The sequence below is a fragment of the Carettochelys insculpta genome, chromosome 33 (genome assembly GCF_033958435.1).
Source record: "Carettochelys insculpta isolate YL-2023 chromosome 33, ASM3395843v1, whole genome shotgun sequence".
Lineage (NCBI taxonomy): Eukaryota > Metazoa > Chordata > Testudines > Carettochelyidae > Carettochelys > Carettochelys insculpta.
The window spans coordinates 999,076-1,012,300 of NC_134169.1; the positions used below are offsets into that span (position 1 = coordinate 999,076).

Sequence of the window (13,225 nt, forward strand, 5' to 3'; positions counted from 1 at the left end):
ACCACTGGGCCAGGCTGTTCCAGTGACCCTGCTGTCAGCTGTGCCTGTGTCCTCAATAAACCCACTGAGCTAACGCAGCAGCACTGCCTGAGCCGGGCCTGCTCTGTCCTGTCCTGGGAGACACTGGCTGCGCCTGGGTGGAGCTGCCATGTGACCATTGGTTCCTCCCCGCACAGCCAAGGCGCAGAGCTGGCCTGTGAAGGAGGAGCTTTGGGTGGGTGGCTGTCTGGGAGGGGGTGGCTGAGGGTGGCAGCCGGGGTGAGGAGGACACCCAGGACCTCACTGTTGCAGAGAAGAGGGCCCAGGGAGAGCCCACGTGCAATGATACCACCTTTCCTGGACTCATGCAGTGTGTTGAATTCGCTGTGCCGAGATTTCCCAGCCGACACTCCCTAACCTGGGCCGAGAAGCCCCTGTCCCCAAGGCAGGCAGGGGTCACTGGGATAGGGGGGCCAGGAACCTCTCCATACACTGGATCTCTCTCTCTCTTCATGTGTCTGGAAGACAGGAGGTTACTCTGGGTACAGCTGAGAGAGCCTAACCAGGGCAAATTGCTTCAAACTGGGTGTAGAGGTTGGTCAGGCATGTGCGCCCCCTCTGGGGTGGAGCAGGCCACAAGACCTCTCCAAACCAAGGCACTGCCTGGTTCTGGGCAGACAGCAGTCTCCATAGGACCCAGTCCCATTTAACAGGGCTGCAGGTGGGCAGTCAAGGTAGAAGCCCCAGCCCTAGGGCAGTCCATTAGTCAGACTCAGCCTCTACACACCCAGTCTGTGCAGAAGCACTGGGCCTGGGGCAGGGCTGGGCGGCGTTTAATCAGCCTCAGCAGCTTGTTCGCAGGATGGGGCAGTCCAAACAATATAAGAGCCCTGGGCCAGGGGCAGGGCGGAGCGGTTCAAACAGTTTGCCAGTGGGTTTTCCCTGAAGCAGGGTACAGCCCCAAGCACACCACCAAGGCACTCTGGGTTGGGAGAGGCAAAGGAGATGGGGAGGGGGCACAGGCACACCAGCTCTGGTCAGTGGGGATCCCCCAAAACACATCGACATGGGCTCTGATGGGGCGTTCCCCCGGCTGCTTCCTACCTCCACCTCCCTTGCCTCAAGGTCCCACGCCGTGTTATCTGGGAGGCTGGGCAGTTCTATGTCGTCTGGGTAAGTCGCCGCCATCAGGTCTGGAAAGTCGGGCATGCCTACGTCATTGGGCTAGTGCAGTGACAGCAGAGCTGTAGGCTCAGGCCGGTCCTGGACCCCTGGGTCGGTCTGGGATGCACAGGTAGCTGGCAGCCCGCAGATCAGGACCTTCCCTGGAGTGATTTCATAGAGGGGCAGAGAGCTCAGGTCAGTCCAGGACCTCTGAGTAGCAGGTAAGCAGGAGGGTCATCTCCACCTCTGGCGTCATGTCAAAGCAGCAGGTGGGCCCTTCTGGCCAATCAGCCACCTGGGTGTATGGTCTTTGTCTCCTGATTCCAGGACCTCAGCCAGGCTCCTCTGCTTGGCGTAGAGGCCACCCTTTTAATGAGCCCTGGGTCCTGCCATCAGCATGTCCTGTCTCCTGTGTCAGTCTCTGTGGGGCTGGGCACAGGTGTTCTGGGCTCACGCACTGAGGCCTCCAGCAGGCGTCCCCTTCTTCTGGGGATGGGGGTGCAACACCCCTTTGCTACACAGGGCTACTTACAGCCCAGCACTGGGTGTTCTCCCCACATGGCACCAAATCAGTCACAAAGAGCACATCTGTTGCCAGCGTGGCCAGCAAGAAGTCACACAAGCAGTTTTCTTGCACACCCCAGCTTCCCTTGTGCCACAGCCCGTATCCTCCTTACACAGATGTAAACGAATCTCACCAAATCCACCCAGGTTCTTCCAGTTCCAAAGGACCTGCCACAGCCCCAGGTCAAGGTACCCAGAAGATCTTACCCAAAAGAGCCCACTGAGCCAATCCTTTTGCATTTATTAATAAGAAGAAAGACGAGGTAGAGCGTAAAATTGCCAAAACAATCAAATTGCACACCCCAGTCAAAGTTTTTGATGCAGACTTGCAGCAGAAGTGGGCCAGGCTGGTATCTTCAAAGTCTCTACAGCTGGCAGAGAACCATTTTCATCCGTTGACCACTGGGTTATGGGCACAGCACACTTCTGCTAGTCCACACCACTCAGCTGTGAAGGCTTTACCCAGCATGCAGTCTGGTGAGTATCCTGCACTGATGCTGGCAGAGGGCAAGTATTCTGCTGGCGAGTGGCTTTGCAGCCATGTGCTAATCCTGTGGGTTGGCTGGCTTGTTTGGTTAACACTGAGCCCTTTGCTACCTCGGAGACAGCTTCAGGGTGCTGGTCTGTTCCCCTTTGCTTGACTGCTCGAGACAGCAAGGGCCAAAGATCAAGGAAAGGCGTCGAGTGGCTTGTAGGGAGCAGGCCAGAGTCCTGCTGAGAGGAGGTGGCAGGATGCAGATGCTTTGCTGGGTGTGGGTGAGGCTCTGCCTCTATTCCCCTCACTCATTTACCATTCCAGATCCCCTGTCCCTGGGGTGCTGGTGAGTGACAACCTGACTTGCAGTGCTGGGTGTCTTCTGAGCAGCTGCTGCTGTGCCTGTCAGAGCCCTGGGTTCATAAGGGGGTTCTACACAGCAAAGCTATTTCAAAATAACTATCCCAGCATCTGCACAAGGCAACCGCTGCTTTGAAATAATTCAGAAATAAATTGGGGTTGGCTTATTTTGAAAGGCGTAAACCTCCTTGTACGAGTAAGAGCAGCTCTGGGGAACAGGGGCTGCTAAGACAGGGACTGCAGCCCATTTTGAAATCAACCATAGCGTGTCCAATGGCTGCATCTGAAATGGGCTTCCTGTGTGTAGACGCTGCATTTGAAATCTTGATCTTGCCACTGACTGGTGCTGCAGCTCTCCCCAACACTTTCTACACCTCCCGAAATATCGACACAACAAATTAAGGCTGACAAAATTGACCTCAGCGCGGAGCCAGTGCAGTCGGTAGAACAGGTCTCTTTTTCATGTACAGCTGCATTGCACATTACAAGAGACTTTTCTGTGGCAGATGGCCTGGTAGCCCTGCGCCAGAGAAAAAGGCATTAGTGGCTCCCAGACTGTTGTGCTTTCCAGCTCTGGGCCAAGGGAGCTGGAAGGAGAATCCTGATTCATTTACTGTGTGGTTCCATTGGGGATTGCAGAACCTTAAGCTGTTGTTTTCCTCCCTTCGATTTGCCCAGCACCAGCTGGATCAGACTCGACCTTCCCCACAGGGACGTCTGCCATCCAGCGCAATTAGTGGTGCGGAAGGAGAACACACCAAAGAGGCTTCTCCTCACGCTCATCTTCCTCACCCTGAATTCTCTCCCCAGCCTCCAGGGCAGAGCTCTCAAGAAAAAGACTCCCTGCAGCAAAGCCCTGGGGGGACTCTGAGATGGCCCCTGTCCTGCAGCCTGTCCCACCTGGTCATTGTTCTGTACTGTCTGTGAGGTCATCACCTCCCCACCCCCCTTAACCAATCAGCGACTGCTCTGCAAAAAGCCCTTGTGATGTCACTGCCACACCCACCCCTTGAATTCTGGGGCCCAGAGGTGTGTCACTGTGGAGTAAAGGGCACAACTCTGTCCCAGTACATAAAGGGAGAGGGACATGGATGGTTCTTAGCCAGGAGAGTCAGAGAGGGGAGCTCATATGCTGGGTGCCCCTAGTCTCTGTGTGCCAGAGGTGTGTGGTGCAATGGAAAACGTTCTGGCCTTCTAAGCTGTCGTGATCACCTTGATCTGAAGCTCATCACCAAAGAGATTGTCTTGTTAGTCTTTAAAGTGCTGCATTTGTGCGGTTTTGTGCTGTGTGGTTACCTTGAGTTAAGGTCAATCATCCAAAGGGTGTGAGTTCAAATGCTGCCAGACTCACTTTGCTGTGCATTACCCATTGGGAGGGCTGGTGAAGATGGCAGAGCAGGGACTTCAAACAGCCGGGATCTACACTTCAGAGACCTCAGATCTGTTTTCTCTTGTCTTACGCCACAACTGAGTGAGGCAGCTTCTGCTGCAGGGAATCTCCTCCATGGGACAGCTGCCCCTTTCCCCAGCATGGCAGCCCCACTGCCAGGAACCCCTGCTGCATTTCCTGACCCCCGCCCCCGGTGAGAGCTTTCACAGTCCCTTTTCTCAGCACACACCCCCACCAGGAGATTCTGGGGCTCCCTCTCCTTTGCTGCCCCTCATCTCTGCTGTTGCACCTCCACCTCTGGTGTCTCTCCATGGGGCACAGCCCCCCATCACCATGGAGCCCTGACACAGGAGAGCAGCTCCCCTATATCTGGAGATGGGTGTCCAGTATTTGCCACAGAGCATTTGACGAAGGCTTTTGACTTGGTCAGCAGGGATGGTCTGTTCAAACTGCTGCACAAGATAGGCTGTCCTCCACGGTTACTCAAGATGATCCAGTCGTTCCACGGAAACATGAGAGGAACCATCCAATATGACGGCGCATTATCGGATGCTTTCAGAATCAGGAGCGGCGTCAAACAAGGATGCGTGCTTGCTCCGACATTGTTCGGGATCTTCTTCGCACTCCTCCTGAAGCATGCCTTTGGATCTTCAACAGAGGGCATCTTGCTGCACACAGGATCTGATGGGAAACTGTTTAACCTTGCAAGGCTGAGAGCTAAGACTAAGGTGCGAGAAGTCCTCAGACGACGCTGCTGTAGCGTCTCACACAGAAGACCAGCTTCAAAAACTGCTGGATCGGTTCTCCAAAGTGTGCAAGGACTTTGGGCTTACCATCAGCCTAAAGAAGACAAATGTACTTGGTCAAGATGTTGCTGAATCCCCATCAATCAGCATTGACAAGTATACGTTAGAGGTTGTCCACGAGTACGTTTACCTCGGGTCCACCATCACTAACACCCTGTCGTTGGACACTGAGCTGAACAGGAGGATCGGAAAAGCGGCCACAACTCTGTCCAGACTCAGCAAGAGAGTGTGGAATAACAACAAGCTGTACACTCACAGCAAAATGCAAGTCTACAGAGCCTGCATCCTCAGCACCCTCCTTTATGGCAGCGAGACTTGGACCCTGTATGACCGCCAGGAAAAGAGGCTGAACTTCTTCCACTTGCGCTGCCTCAGGCGCATCCTTGGAATATCATGGAAGGACAGAGTGACCAACACCGCCGTGCTCGAGCAAGCTGGAATCCCAACCATGCACACCCTCCTCAGGCAGCGTCGACTCCGCTGGCTTGGCCACGTCCACGGGATGAACGATGGAAGGATTCCAAAAGACATCATGTATGGTGAGCTAGCCTCTGGCAAAAGAGCCCCCGGATGCCCCCAGTTGCGTTACAAAGATGTCTGCAAGAGAGACCTCAAAGAGGTAGACATCGAGCTGGACAACTGGGAAGAACTAGCAGATGACCGCGGCAGATGGAGGCAGGGGTTACACAAGGGCCTTCAGAAGGGCGAGTTGAAGATCAGACAGCTAGCAAAGGAGAAGTGAGCACACAGAAAGCACAATAAGGACTTGCCAGACACCCACTACATCTGCAAGAGATGCAGCAAGGACTGTCACTCTCGTGTGGGTCTTTATAGTCACAATAGACACTGTAAATGAAGCCTTAAATTGAAACTTTAAAGGGCGCGATCCATAGTCTGTGCAGACTGAAGGATGCCTACTGCTACTGCTGCTTCGGCCAATGCATGGGGCTCTGCAGCTGGGAACTGTCAGTGACTTTTCTGAGATGTGTTGGTCCTTTCTGCAGCCCCCACTGTGGGAGGGCTTTGCCTGGTCCTGGGCTGGGTTCTTTTCTGGGGCTTCCAGAAGCTCTGCCCCTGCCAGTTGAATGTTTCTTGGTCAGAGACACAGGCTTCTTCCTGTGCCTGGGGTGGGCCCTGACACTGCTGGACGAGTGTGATGAAGCCAAAGTGCTGTGAGCTCAGTCTGAACCAAGTGGCCTTTGTGTGTTAGATTCCTGAGCCCCCTGGCTTTGGGCCTGGTTCTCCTGCCCAGAACAGGCCACTGTGAGCAGGGCCCTGCATATCTGTGATGTACAGTACCCTCGTGTGTTCAATGGAACAGAACCCTGAGCTTTGCAGGCAGGAAACTGATCTCAGCTGAAGGATAGGTTTGCTCAGTGCTGGTACATTGGCAGAGGAAAATGATAAGTGTTTAAATCTATTTCAAACATCCAGGGAAAACCCCAAATGTACTGGAGATGAAGATCTAATTCCCTTAAGACAACCATCTGTGAAGGAGCACCTGGGACTTTTTCAGCTGCAGTCAAATGCTCCACCACGAAGCTTTGCCACCAGCGGCAAATGGTGAAAGTTTGGTTATGCTGTAGAGGCAAGTGTGATGGAGTGGGAGGAGTGCATGTGTGAGACTCAGGCTGGATGTGTGTGAGAGAAGCAGAGCACCTCCCAGCAGCTAAGGATGACCCTGGGGCTATAACCTAGGCTGGCAGGTAACACCTCTGCCCTGAACAAAGAGGAGGGAGGAGCCAAGATGGGTTTCAATCGGAGGGGGCAGTTAGAAGCTGGAGGGGAGAGGGAGCTTGAAGCCAGCCAGCCGGGCAAGGGGGAAGCTGCACCTCAGAGGGGCACCCCTTGGGCTCCTCTTCCCAGGACTGGATGGAATGACTTTCTCTGATTGTTGCACTGACTCTTCTGTGAGAAACTGGGCTTCTGTCGGCTAATAAACTTCCTACTCTACCTGCTGAGTGAGAGTCACTCCTGCCTACGGCCAGGGTGCAGTGCATGGGGACCCCTGAACCCCACCACAGCAACTCTACGTTTCTCAGAAGGAATGCATGTATGCCAGTATCAGTAGCCAAGGTATGCAGGGTGCCAACCTCCAAAGAGTAACAGGTACCCAGAAATTGTTTATCTGCAGGTCCCATGGCGTAATGGCAGTGTTCAGAGCTCCGCATTCTGCAATCTGATTTCAAATCTGTGGGGTTTGCTCTAAATCTCTGTCTCTCCAGGGCCTTTCTTCTCCACAGGTACACCTGAGTTGGGGCTTTTTACCCCTAGTGGATGAGCGAGGCCCTCTGCAGCTCCATCAACAGTATTTTAACTTTAGGGGAACCTGCCAGAAAATGACCTACGTTCCCTAACTGGTTCAAAGCCCTCCCTGTGGACCAAGCACAAATCTGGTGCTGCACTTAGTTGGCTGGAAAAATATGCAAGGGGTTGTGGACTTTGTTGTCACTCCACCATTTCCTGTTTGTCAGACCTCTTTCCCTTTTTCAGCCACCCACTTGCCTGGCCACTCTTTCCTCATCCAGCAGCTTAAAGCTGGAAACCAAGAAAAGAGAGTCCTTAAAGGCTTCTCGGCCCACCACCTCAAAGGGTGTCTCAAGTGGAGGGGGGCAATCTCACATCTCAGGGAAGATGGGCGAGCTCAGCAACTTCTGAGCCGGCTTCTTCTTATTGCCTCAAAGAGAAGAAATCAACAGCATACAGGCAGCTAAGTGCAGCAAAGGGGACAACTACTGTTGAGCAGTGGACTTTTGGGAACACTCAGTAAGATCTGTGAAGTTGCCTGGATCATAATGGGCACAATGGGGTCTTTTTTCCTCCCCTTGCTGAGGAAGAGCAAGAGAAGAAAGGAAGAGCATGCTAGCGCCTTGGTGTCCCACTAGTGCCGACAATATCCTTTCCAGGAGCATTTGCCAGCAGCAAGGCCCCACGCAGTCACTAATTGCTCTCTGGCCAAAGTTTGGAAAAGCTCTGTTGAAGCTTGGGATTGAGCCAAGGAACTTTAAATCGTCACTCTAATGCTCTCCCAACTGAGCTATTTCAGCAGCTATTTATGAGGCTTTCAGGCCATCACCTCAATATTGGAGATGTTTTTCTCAGCTATTGCTGTGATCGCAAGTGTCCTTGGGAGGCAGGAGGAATGTTGGCAGCTTCCTTGAGCTTGAGTTCCTCTTTTGCCCCATTTCTCCCTTACTTCCTGGGTTCACCCAGGGACCGCAGGGGACGGCAGGATACTGATGGCAAGGAAGGAGATGGGATTTGACTCTTTTGCCACAAGAGTCTCTTTCCACACCCTCGCCACTTGGCCCCAGGATCATTGTGTAACTGGATGGTGCCCAAGCTTTTGGCGAGGGGCAAGAAGTAGGCAGGGCCACTCGTTTGTAAAGGCCAATAGTTACAAAGACAAAACAACTCCAGGAAGAGTCTTTGAAGAAGTGATCCCGAGGGATGAAGCATCTAGAGGTCCTCGGGTGCTCTCGGCCATACTCCTTGTTGAAGGAAAAGGTGCAGGACCATTGGAGATAAATGTGTGGTTTTGCAGAGAGCTATGTTTTCTTCAACCATGGGATTCTGTTCTGGGCGTACACATTGCGAGGCTGAGATGGGATGACTGAAAAAAGAGAAGATTCTGTGTTTCTATGACCCTCTTGTGTAACTCTATAAGGGGAGTTCAGAGAGAGTTAAAAGACTATTTATAAACAAGCCACAGACCTGGTCTTGAGATCCAACAGCACCTCAGATCAAGAGAGTTTTTCTTGAAAAGAGAACTGGCTCCACAACCCTGAAGTTTTTATACCATTTTAACTCTTTGTTCAAAAAAAAGTCTGTAATTATCAGGTTGATTAACCCACCACCCCTCCCTATTGTTCTCCTTTTCTGAAGGGAAGGGGAGTGGGGCGTGGGGGTAGTTAAGATGCCTGCACAACTGGGCTTTTTTCTTTGGTCTATTTTTTTCATTTTGGCTTAAAGTCCATTTATTTCCTGTTTCATTGGAAATTAGAGCCCTGTCTTACCTTCTTATAGGATTATAAAGTAAATCACGACACTTAACAGTCCTTAAAATGTTGTGTCCATAACTGAGCTGCTTTTCGGGTTTTAGCCCCTCTTAGTTTAAAATACATTCTGTTTTCTGTGTTTCAGTGGGAACCAGAGCCTTGTAGGACTTTCTTAGAGTATTTAACAGTAAATCATCATGCATAACAATCCTTAATGTCAATGTGACCTTGTCTGGAATAAGGACCCTTTGCAAATATCAAAGTTTGTTTTTTTTTTAAAAGATGCTTCTTTCATATTTTGAAATAAATCTATTGCAAGCATAGGGTGCACTCTACAAATACCTCTATGTTTGTAATATTTGTTAATTTTAACAACAATTGCTTATTCTGAAGTATGGTAGAAAAACTAGGAATCCTTGAAACTTTTCAGTTTGGGTTAAACTTGGGGCTTTTTTCCCCCTGAATGTTCCTGAGTTACTAGAAAGCGTGACTGATAGGCTGTTTCTACACAGGTCACTTGCTTTGGAAATGGCATGCTAATACACAGAGCGAAAGATGCTAATGAAGTATGGATGCAAATTCCCTGTGCCTCATTAGCATTACATCACCTTCCGGACTCCAAAATGCCATGTAGAAGTGTGGCCCAGGGGGCCCTTCCAGAGGCCCCTTCTTCTCAAAAATATTCCAGGGCCCAGCTTCTACATGATGTTCAGGAGTCTGGAAGAGCATCTTCTGGACTCCAAATCACGTGACCGTATGGTAATGAGGTGTAGGAAATTTGTAGGAAACCCTTGCTGGGTTCTGGGCAGTCTCAGACCAACCCTGGACCAGCCTGTGATGGGGTTCTGGGGTCCCCCAAGCTCTGCACCCCGGCCGTAGGCAGGAGAGTCTCTCACTTAGCAGGAGAACAGTGGGTTTATTAGCCGACAGGACACAGCATCGTACAGAGGAGTCAGTGCAGCAGGCAGAGACAGCCAGTCCAATCCATGTTGGGGAGAGGAGGCCCCGAGGGGCCCCCAGAGCTGGGGCCTTGCCCCCTCCTTTGTCTTTCTCTCCCTCAGCCCAGACTAACTGCTTCCAACTCCCAGTTCCAATTCAAACCCCTCAGGCTCCACCTCCTCCTTTGTCTGCAGTACAAAGGTGTTACCTGGTCGTCAAGGTTACCCTCAGCAGGAGCCCCACACCCTCTGTGAGCCACTCACACACACACAGGTATCCCCCACTTCATCACATAGCCTGGCAGCCCTGTTTACCCTGATTCATGTTAGACAGTCACAGGGTCAAGTTACCACCTGTAGCTCTTTCTAAGCCCCTTGAGGCTATTGCCACTCCCACCACAGTTCCCATGCCCTGTGTGAGTGGTGTGGAGCAGGACTGAACATCTTTCCCTTTCTCCCACGAGAGCACCACAAGCACCACAGACAGGTGTGGGGCTCCCTCCCTCTCTCATGGCATCGTTCTGGCCATAGGCTGAGACTAAACAGCTATCTTAGGGCACAACCGCAAGGTGGAGAAGTGACCCACAGGGGCAAAATCTCCTTTGGCGTATTACAAACCTGGCATTCTTGTAGTTCTCAGAGCAGAAAATAGGTGACTGGTACAGGTGCTGGCTACATGACTGGGTGCCTGCAGTGCAGAAGTGGGAGTTTCTCCATCACTTTTCGATGAAGTTCGTGTCTGAATTGTGCCTCAGTCGTGCCACTCGTCTAACAGAAACCCATAGCAAGGGCTGGCGCAATGTTAGCAGAGACATTGAAACAAGGCCAGCAGAGCATGCAGAGAATAGAACTGATGTTAAGAGTGGGATTTTAACCCACACCCCCCTTGGGAGACCAGAATACCGAAATAAGGGACAGACAGAACCTTGAGTTTGGAGTCACAGACCACTTGGGCAGTGGTGAAAAAGGGGAACTCTCAGTCCAAGTTATCTGTAATGTTTGATGAGTTGCTCAGGCAGACCACAGTAGCACGTCTTTTTCAACACCAAACTGGTGTTCTCCAGCACAGCTGGTTTTCATAAAGAATCACCCTCACCTAACATTTGGAGGTGCTTTGTCGTTAGCTAAAAAGTTTTGGACAAAGGGGGAACTGCCGGCTTGCAGAACTCAGGGCTGGAATTCTTCCATGCAAATATTTGCTAAATAGGGGGTTGATGGGAGCTCTGATGGGCCGTGTCTACACTTACACAAAACTTTGAAATGGATTTTCCCACCAGCTTCTCTTCCCCACTTCCAGCTGTGAGCTAAGTAAGAACATAGAACTCTTAGTCTACCAAGTATACCAAGTAAACTTAAACCCACCAACTTGTTGTTATTACAACAAGAAGCCAAACAGCTAAGCTAGCCAGCCCACCTGAAAAATGCCTTGGAAGTGGCCCTTCCAGAAATGATTCAGGAGCAGAGAGAGGCCCATTATGGGCTCAGGAACAAGGTGAGTGGGTTAAGAGTTGCTCCTAGGTAGAGGTGTTAGTTCAAGTGGCAGAGCGCTCAAACCCTTGTCCTTGTGTAAGTGAATAACACAAATTCAGAGTAAAACTGGTGTTTGAACATTTGTTTGTTCTGTAGTTGTTAAAAGAATTCTTGTGTTCTGTTATGCACACACACATTTCTTTGTTATAAGCTGTTGCAATTGTTTTGGCTGCAGCCTGGCTCTCCTTTACTACTTCTTTCCCCATGGCTATGTCTGCACTAGAGAGTTTTATTTCAGAAAAGCCACAGTTCTTTCAAAAAGCCCTGTGGAGCATCTACACAGCAAGGCTGTGGCTACAGTGCCCAGCCCTTTTGGAAGTGGCGTGGAAATGTGACCGATAGGAAATGCAAATGAGGTGCAGACTTAAATATTCCATGTCCTATTTGCATAACTGGTCAGGACCTCAATTCTGGAAGAGCTGCTATTGAAAGTCCCAGTTGTGAGTGCAGCTGCTTCCCTCTCCTCGAGCAGCTGAGCCGGTAAAGGACTCCCCTCAATTTCGATAAGGTCCCCTGTCCACATGTGGCAGGGCAAGCCGTGGCTTGAGGATGCAATTTAGGGGAGGACAAGAAAGTAGAGCTTCTGTAGTGTAGTGGTTATCACATTTGCCTAACACGCAAAAGGTCCGTGGTTCAAAACCAGGCAGAAGCATTAATGTCTCTGTTGGTGGGGCTCACTCTTATGCCCAGAAGGGCTCATCTCTTTCTCCTATAGCCTCTCTTACAGATAAGCCCAGCACCCATGTGACAAGAAGAAGTTGAACCAGACCCTGTTGTACAGCAGGAGAGCCCAGGAGATGCGTTGCTGCTAGTGCACAGAAACTCTGTCCCAGCATGTACTTGAAGGCTTTTCCCTCACTGGTGTCACTGGCTGGGAATCACAGAGCTATCTTTGCCCCTCAGCCAAAAGAAGCTGTGCCAGGCAAGTGCCCCTGCCTGATCCCACATGTTCAGTCCCAGCCAGACCCAGCCAAAGCCTGCTCCTGAACCTGCCTCCCATCGGCCCCTCACAGACTGACCTGGCAGAGAAGGGGCCAATCCAGCTGGAGCTGCTGTGCTAACAGAGCAGCTGGAAAGGAGCAGAGCGTGACAGGAGGAGACACAAAGGCTGCAGACCCTGCCCATGGCCCTGCTCTGGACCCACCCAGCAGGGACACATGGGCTGAGCTGTGCTGCTCCCAGGGCAGGGCACTACAGTCCCCTGCTCACCCCAGGAAGCAGCTCTGCAGGGGACATGAGTGATCATAGCCCTGTTGGGCCAAACCTGCCCTTCCTGTGTCCCCGGCCAGCCAGTGAGTGGCAGAAAGGTTCCTGGCAGGGTTGAAGTTGGGACATATGGAAAAGTTCCAGGCACGTTGGGTGAGGTGCCGAGTGGTGAAGGGGATGGACGGCTAATCCATTGTGCTCTGCAGGGCTTGAATCCCATCCTCACTGAGCCTTTATAGGCACCATCCTGCTGAGCTTTGTTGAGTTCCAGTCCTATTGTGTGATGCTACTTCTAGCACAGCTGAGCCTGCTGCCTCCCAGCTCCTGTGCTGGGCAGACTCCAAGCACAGGCCAAATCTGTCGCTCACTAGTGTGGGGGATGTCTCTGCAGAGGCAGGTCTGGGGCAGGAGAGGGCCAGGAGACAATACACACTGTTAATGAGATTCCCTTAATGCTGAGCCCTTGGCTGCATAGACCTGTTGGTGAATAACAAGAATCAAGGGCATCACCTCCCTGCCTTAGTAACAGACAAAGGGCTTTGAAGTTCCTCCCATGCTCCCCACACCCACTCTGCAGCCACCTCAGTTGTCCACCTGTCAGTGGTTGTTCTTCCTCCAGGACGGCAGCCGCCTCCTGCAGCTCTCTGAACTCTCCAGCACAGCCCAGAGGTGCTGCAAAGCAGGTGAGAGGCAGCCAGAAAGATTTGGCCAGGCACCACTGGGTGCTGCTTTCCTAATCTGCCCTTACCTGGGAGGTCCATGGGCAGGGGAGCCACAGAGCCTCTCTGGGACTTTTCTCCAAACTCTTTTGTGTT

At 51.8% G+C, this 13,225-nt stretch overlaps 1 non-coding gene across 1 annotated transcript; it reads left to right on the forward strand.

Moving 5' to 3' along the window:
* The first annotated feature begins 11,783 nt into the window (after nucleotides 1–11,783).
* Nucleotides 11,784–11,856, forward strand: TRNAV-AAC (transfer RNA valine (anticodon AAC)). Its single transcript has one exon. It is a non-coding gene; the product is annotated as a tRNA-Val (tRNA).
* Nucleotides 11,857–13,225: the final 1,369 nt, after the last annotated feature.